At 37.4% G+C, this 8,618-nt stretch overlaps 1 long non-coding RNA gene across 1 annotated transcript; it reads right to left on the reverse strand.

The window, feature by feature from the left end:
- Window positions 1-3,900: 3,900 nt before the first annotated feature.
- Window positions 3,901-5,667, reverse strand: LOC145807782 (uncharacterized). The gene is made up of 2 exons (XR_014351155.1): window positions 5,572-5,667; window positions 3,901-4,125 (listed from the first exon to the last, which is right to left on the reverse strand). It is a non-coding gene; the product is annotated as an uncharacterized LOC145807782 (long non-coding RNA).
- Window positions 5,668-8,618: the final 2,951 nt, after the last annotated feature.

The raw sequence follows: 8,618 nt of genomic DNA on the forward strand, positions 1-8,618 counted from the left end.
AATGTAGCCTACGGACATTGAGAGATGGTCTACAGGACCTCTCCCTTCCCTCAAGAAAAGAAACAAAGAAAATCGAGCTTGGTTCGCAAACCGAGACAAGGCACAGAAGAGGGTTCGGAAGTCCGGAGGCAGGGCTCACGGCCGCTACTCTGAAACTTCTGAACGAGCACAATATGCAGCGTCACCGAGCGCTCAATCGGTGATGTCTGAGTCTTAAGGTCGGTCAAAAATGGGGTGTCTACAGAGCGCAAGAAACCTGCTCAAGCGTAAAAAACACACCTGCAGAAGTTTTGCAGGGACACGAAATGCTGGAAGGGTGTAAACCCCGTTCGAGCGCAAAATGACCCGCTCGAGCGGACCACTCAAAAACTGGGCAACAACAATGGGAGCCAAAGCTCTACCAACCTGTAACAACCAAGCCCAACACATGCTAAAACTCAAACAAATGGATTTAAAGAACGACAACAAGATAGATACAACTACCAACTCCACGGAACCGAGTCCAGAATACAACTGAACAGTAAATGGACAACTGGGATCGCTATATTAACTTTTTTGTAATGACATTTTAATTTATTTATTTTTTAACTAAAATTGTGAGTTGCCAAAATAGCCTTAATCCCTGGCGTGAAAAAGCGATCAATTCTAGAATATGGAAAACATAAATGGGCCATTGCAAAAAAATAGCACCAAAAAAAAAAAAAAACCTCTGCAATAGGGAAGAAGGATCGTTAATGCACTTTGTGAGCATTTTCTAAGGTCTATTTCAATGACCTAAGCATTGTTGAAATACAAATCAATAATGGTAGGTGTACAAAAATAAATTACAATGAAGTACATATAAAGTGTGCCATGTAGTTAAAAATTATTTTAGATATAATGTGAGTCACATTTAAAATTACTTTTAATCACACATTGCACTTTTGGTACATTTTCTGTGTTTTATTTTTGTGAGACATGTTATAATATTTTAATGCAATATTTTTTTTATTTAAAGATTTTTTAAATATAAGAAATCAAATCAAAGTTTCTTTTCGAGTTAATTTTATGTTATAAACTTTAAACTTATGGGTGGAGTTATAAGAATTTATTTTGTATTACCGTTAGTTTTCAAAGAAGAAGATGTTTAATTTTCAACTTTATAACTTTATATATATTTATATACATTAAAGCCTTCAAGTTTGTGACTATTTCATGTAACGCTCTTCATTATTATATTGTCGTTGTTATCTTGATTGTGCGAACCTCTAGCTTTCTTCTCCAACATATGTAGTGAATGTCTTCTATTGTGTGTACACACAAACGCCAAATCTAAGAACCTTGTCAATTTGCTTCTCTAATCATAAGTCTTATCACAATTACTTGTTGTATGTGTCAATTTTCGACCACACTGCCAATCAAGCACTCAGCTGGAGAACACTGACAAAATAGATTAAGCCTGAACGACCTGTCACCGAAAAGAAGAGATTCTGGCGGTGATTCGTCCACTCGGGGCACTCCAACGATCAAGTTAGTTATCTCTCAAAGATAGAAAAAGAGCTTAACTCACTATTCAGAACATAAAAAACATACCTTAAACCCATGAGGGTGCCTCTCTTTTATAGCCAACACTTACCTAATCCCAATAAAAGCCTAACTCCAATGGACTTAGCATTACTGCTAATCTTGGACTTCCAGTAGGATTGGGATAAACTCTCTAAGAGTCTTATCTTTACCCAAACTGAAGTCCTCTCTCATTTTAGGACTCTTGTCCCTTATCCACTTATTCCGTATTCCGGTATCTTCGCAGATAACATCGGCCTAGCCGAAATGATCTTGGCATCATAACCAGAACACATGGCACCTCGGCTGGCACTTCAGTGACACCTTGGTCACGTGTTGTCATACAAAAATTATGTCCCCACAACTACCCCCTAGGTTCTATTACCTCGGCATCCTGAGGTGATGGAACCTATATCATTCCTCCTTTAATCATGACCCCGGTTTAACTTCAGCTTGTAAATTTTTCTTAAAATTTCAACAAGTGTTAAACATGACCTCGGTTTAACTTCAACTTGTAAATTTTTAAAATTTCAACAAGTGTTAAATATAACCTCGGTTTAATTTCAACTTGTAAATTTTTAAAATTTCAAAAAGTGTTAAACATGTCCTCGGTTTAACTTCAACTTGTAAATTTTTAAAATTTCAACAAGTGTTAAACATAACCTCGGTTTAACTTCAACTTGTAAATTTTCAAAATTTCAACAAGTGTTAAATATGACCTCGATTTAACTTCAACTTGTAAATTTAAATTTCAACAAGTGTTAAACACATCTTTGGTTTAATTTCAACTTGTAAATTTAAATTTCAACAAGTGTTAAACATGTCATCGGTTTAACTTCAACTTGTAAATTCTTAAAATTTCAACAAGTGTTAAATATGACCTCGGTTTAACGTCAACTTGTAAATTTTTCATAAATTTCAACAAGTGTTAAACCAACCTTAGCTTGTAAATTCCAACTCCCAATCATCATTCTCCAGCCCTCTTTGGTGCACTACTTCCAGTGTCATTGTAAGTCTTTTTGGACCTCTCTCCATTGGTCGTGTCGAAACAGAGTTCCTTCCCCTAAACATCCCGATGTTCTTTGGTGCAGGTTTCTTTTGTTCGACGTGTCTTCTGGGATTCTCCATGCCCAACCTCCCGCGAAGGCCAGTGAGAATGTCCCTTGGTCCCGCCATGCTGAGGGACTGCAGGAACTGTTTTCTGCCCCCTTTTCAGGGCACCTTTCTTGGCCGCTGGAATCGGCGTATCTTGTAAATGGAACAGTGACTGCATGATGTTGTTCTGCATCATGAAATTGACGACCGTTTACAGGTCCGCCAATTTGTCCGCCATTCCCTTCATCTCGTCGTCCCTCCACAGGCATCTATCTTTCCATACCTGGAGGTCGTCCTCGTTATAATACCCGCTTCGATCCGATTTCTTCGATACGCCACCCTCCTAGCCGACGTCCTTTCCTCCATGATTCTTATCACGAGTCTCTTCGTTGCAGTTGTCTTCTTCAGCGTTAAGGTCAATATGTTTCCCACTCTCAGTAGGGGTGTCGTCCCCAACCTTCTCTTTCTGTCCGTCGTTGGCCATCTATTCTCCTTTCTTTTCCACAGACGACGCCAAATTGTATGTATCAATTTCTGACCAGACTGCCAATCAAGCACTCAGCTGGAGAACACTGGCAGAGTAGATTAAGCCCAAACGACCTGCCACAGAAAAGAAGAGATTCCAGTGGTGGTTCGTCCACCCGGGGGCACTCCGACGATCAAGTCAGTTATCTCTCAAAGATAGCAAAAGAGCTTAACTCACTATTCAGAACATAAAAAGCATACCTTAGACCCATGAGGGTGCCTCTCTTTTATAGCCAATACTTACCTAATCCCAATAGAAGCCTAGCTTCAATGAACTTAGGATTACTGCTAATCTTGGACTTCCAGTAAGATTGGGATAAACTCTCTAAGAGTCTTATCTTTACCCAAACTGAAGTTCTCTCTCATTCTAGGACTCTTATCCCTTATCCGCTTATTCCGAATTCCAGTATCTTCGTAGATAACCTCGGCCTAACCGAGATGATCTCGGCGTCATGACCAGGACACGTTGTATAGCAATCCCAGTCTTTCCCCATTTGGTTGTTATATCCGGACTTAGGTTCCGTGGAGCTCGTTGTTGTATATATATTGTTGTCATCCTTTAATTCCTTATTTTTGAGTTATAGGATGTGTTGGGCAGGTTTGTTACAAGTTTGGTGTGCTTGGGAGCAAATGGTTGCTGCCCAGATTTTGGTGTCTTCGCTCGAGCGAGAACTTTGTCTGTCACGCCCCAAAATTTGAGACCACAAGAGAAATATATAAAGTACAACTCAAAAAAAAGAGATAACCACAATATTTTAATATACACATATAAGTAGAGTTATAACATAGATAACTGATTTGAGTTCCACTAGAGGTTTACAAAACACTGTCAAACCAAAAGGTAAAATGAGAGAGAATACAAAAACAAACTACTAGTTCAAATTTTTCAAGTGAACCACGGCTCTACAACTTCATCTTGATTGTCTTCGGAATAACCCTCCCCGTCGTAAGCTGCTTCTTCACCTGGCATAACACATCATGAGCTGGGAATGCCCAGTAAAAACACACACACCCCTATATCTTCTATCAATCAATCAACCATACACAAAACAAATCAGGAAACATAACATACTTACGTTAAGGTTTTATGAATTAGTAGTTAGACTAGGCATCTAGAACCCCCCAAAGAGATCTTTCTACCCAACCACAAGATTAAACACCGGACTACTCAGAACTCTCCTTTTTGCTGCTTTGCAGACCTTACCACCCATGCCCACCTCCCGGTTATTTACCGGTCAGCGACATCGATGGACCTCAAAAGGGACGGCCAAACAAGTAAGCTCTCTTACACCCCAAATCATGCCTAGGGCTCGCTTACACCCTGCACATACCATACCAAAGGGCTCGCTTACACCTTGAAACCACCGCATAGAGTCTGAATACGTCAGTGTCAACCTAGGGGCTCGTTCAAAACGCTTACACAAGACTTAACTCATTTGGTATTAATCCCATCATAATTCATGTCATGCATATGTATAAAATTGTTCTAAAACACTAAGATGAACGTCACCCATTGCCAGCCCCTTATTATTTCCCGTTTATTAAATCTTTTGCTAGGTAAGTTAGTCACATTCAGTAATTCGGTCATATAAAAGAGTATGAGAAAAACATACGAGAGGAAATATAGTCCGTGATCATCATTCATAAGTATAGTAAGGCAAGAAAACAACATTAGAAATGCTTTGAAACACTTAGAAACAAATAACATAATAGAACACAATTTCTAGCACTGTTCGGTTCTGCAAGGCTAAAAAGAACGCATTGGTAAAAATACTTCTAGGCCAAATTAGGGGCTGAAATTGCATAGAAATAGTATTCAATCTGTCTAGTTTCAGTTCCAATTTTCAGAAGTTGCACAGTCCCTCCAAAAATTCATCTACAAACTATATTTGAAAACCTGTCCAGATTTGTCACCCTTTGGGAAAACTAGCTTTTCTCTCAATCTACCTGATGGTTTTTACTCAAATAAAATCTGTTGGAAAGAGGACTCATATTTCTAAATTTTGACAGAAGAACCAACATGAGATGATTTTTCTAGAATTTTATAAAATTGCTAAAAGTGGACTGTTTTTCAGAGATTCAGGACCATATTTTTCAACAAATTATCCAAGCCCTAAAAACACACAATTAGGAGCTAATAAAATTGTCACAAGCTCTAAACACATAAAATATCCTACAATAAATTCAGATGTGAGAATTAGATAGATTTGATATTTATTTTAAATTAGAGAAGTTGCAGCAGTGCCTAATTTCACAAATTTGCAAGACAATGACACTATATCATACCCACACCTTCACACACACCAAACAAAACCTATTTACCATTAATTTGTAACACAAGAGGCATACTAGACAATAGAATGAGATGATGAAAGGATTGGAGAAAATAAGGGAGAGGTATGTTCTTACCTTCAAGAATTCCTTCTTTTTCTCTTTTTTTTTTCTTTCTTCTTCTTACTTCTCTACTTCCCTTGAGCCAACTCTCCCTCTCTCACCCTCTCCTTGGGCTGTTAAAAAACATGGGAATGGATTTGGACAAGCTCTCAATTTATAGAGCATAAGAGTAGCTTAATGGCCAAGGGAACTAAATATCTAGATATTTGTTTTGCTTTTTTTTTATTTTTTTATTTTTGGTTTGTTGTTATCCAATCAACTTTTCCACCAACATATTATATATATATATATATATAAATATATATATATATATATTTAAACTATAAATATATATATATATATATATATTTAAACTATGTATATATTCAAATAAACAATAGTATTCCATTCAAATAAATAATAAATGAAAGAACAACAAAAAAAAATAGAAATAAAAATAAAATGTGTGAATTAATTTAGAAATTATGAGGTAAAATAAATAAAACCAAGTTTTAGGATAGTTCCAATCATAAAGTGGTGTTCTATGATTTAATTATGGTAACACACGGAGAAATTATTCTTTACTTGGGCTCTTGCGCAGACTTTCACGGAACTAGGGCTAAAATACTATTAACCTAAGGCTCAGGGTTTCAAGTGTAATTACAAAAAAATTAGGTTCTCTACATTGTCGCTCGAGCGAGCTCTTTGTTTTAGATCCTTCGCTCGAGCCAGGGTTTGTTCGCTCGAGCGAGAGTTGAGTTTTGTATCTGGTGGCTCGAGCAAGAAGTCCTTCGCTCAAGCTTGCGTCTGCGTCTGATTCTGGATCTGAGAGTTGCATTTCTTGGCTCGAGCGAGCTTTCCTTCGCTTGAACGAGTGAGGATTCTTTGTGTCTGGTCGCTCGAGTGACCAATCCTTCGCTCGAGCGAGCCTATGTTATATCAGTAGGTAGCAGCAGGTAAACACTTCATTTTTTCATCTCTTTTGTTTTGCAAACCCTAGATCCGAGCTCTCTCTCTCTCTACACATTTTCTCTCTAGGTTCCATCTACTTCTAGTGAGTTTCTAGCCTAGTCTCTTTGCAAGAAAGATAGAGGGTCGCGAGGGCTTTCTTTTAATCTGAAAAATCCCGAATTTGGAGCACTTTGAGTTTTGGCCACCTTCTCTTTTGGGCTTCTAATTTCGAGGTAGGAATACCCTACTCCATCTTATGAGTTTTGTCATAAATTTTGGGCATTTTGATATGTTGCGGTTGTTGGGTAATTTTTGGAAAAGTTAGGGATTGATTTGTAAACTATAGAAAGGGGGTTTTCAAAGTATTAACTCCTATGGGTGTATGAGACCAACAAAAATGGAATTAATGTTGTTGTATTGGTGAAATCAAACCTTAGGGTTGATATGTGAAATATGGGAAAATGTCCTAATTATTATGATCAATTAATTTGTATAATTAATTGTGGGAAATGAGAAATTGAGTTGAGAATATTGAAATTGGAAAATTATGGGATTAAATGGTGTATTTGGATTAATTTATCACTCACCTATGAAAATGTTGATATTATATCCATTTGATGCATTTATTTTCTGTTTAGAAATAACTGCTTTGGACTATCGGTGGAAGATAGTCTTGAATGTTGTAGACAATGCATGATGATTAGGCGAACTAAAACTAATCAATTGAATATGTCATCGAATATGGCGGTTGGAATAATACATCAAATTTATGTATTGATTGACCTTGTATATGATATGTGTTTATATACATTGTGTTGTGTGGGAGGAGATAGGGGATGTACTCCACGGTTTAGGAGAAGATGGGGGATGGACTCCTAAACCGGACATTGTTTGGGAGGAGATAGGAGATGAACTCCATTGATACAACAAATATGTGTATCTATTGAAGTATTGATATAGCAAATCTGTATATCATATATGAAGTATGGAAGTGTTTTGTTTGAGATTGATACAACAATTATGTGTATCTATTGTGAAGTAAGAAGCATGTAATATGAATTGTTATCCCAATTGAAATGGATGTACTATTAATATGGGATGTAATCTCATTTAAATTATCTGGCCAGGTTCTGAGCCACGTTTATGAAATGAGCTGATAAGTAAAGTGGAATGTAACATGGACATAAGTGTCATGGAACTGTATTGTGATATAACTGGGTTTATAAGTGTTAACCATCTATCAAATGCTATTGTTTTAGTCATTGCTTATGTTTTGTTTAGTATATCTCTACTGGGCTGTGGCTTACCCTATATGGGACATCATTTTCAGGTCCAGGTGATATGCCACCTCTAAGGACATAGCTTGGAAGGTTTTGGGAGTTGAAGACTCTTTTTGTTGTTTTGTTATCTTTTGTTGTATTACATGTAAATTCAAGCCAAGGGCTTAATATGATATGAGTTAGTACTCTCTTTTGTGTAACCAAGTGTTGGCTTGGAAAGTTGTAAGCCGTTGGGCATTTATTTTTGTTGTCAACATGTAATACATTTGTAAGGACTACTCTGATGAATGGAAAAGTGTTTATTTCTCTTATATCAATGCATGTCAAGAATGTGGGGTTTTATGTATTATTTTGAGGGCGTTACAACTTGGTATTAGAGCGTACCGGGTTCGAATACTTTGGGTACGCGGGAAGTGGTTAGTACCACAATGGGTTTGTCTCGCTTATTAGAGACTTATGTATGATGTTATATGTTTATTTGATAACATGTTTATGTGACTATATAGGTATGGGATTTAGTTTCTAGGATGTTGATTGGATCCTTGGGTTTCTGGGAGTCCTTTTGGAAAAGAACTTGATCAATGTTGTTTCTAACTGGAACTCTAGCAACGCCTCGGGACTATCATTATCCGGAAATGGAATTCGTAAGTGCTTATGTGATTATGTGCTTGCGTGGAATGAATTACAGTTGTCCATTGTATTAGGACGTGAGTGTTATAGCTTCGGCACATTTATAAATGTGCTAATGTTCTTCGTTACCTTTATTAGGATGTCAGGACGAGGACGTGGAGGTAGACGTGGTAGGCGTGGTAGGCAGGAGATGCCTTTACCGGATGAGATTCCGGCACAGCA

This window comes from Camellia sinensis, chromosome 14 (genome assembly GCF_055761805.1).
Source record: "Camellia sinensis isolate YWXY chromosome 14, ASM5576180v1, whole genome shotgun sequence".
Lineage (NCBI taxonomy): Eukaryota > Viridiplantae > Streptophyta > Magnoliopsida > Ericales > Theaceae > Camellia > Camellia sinensis.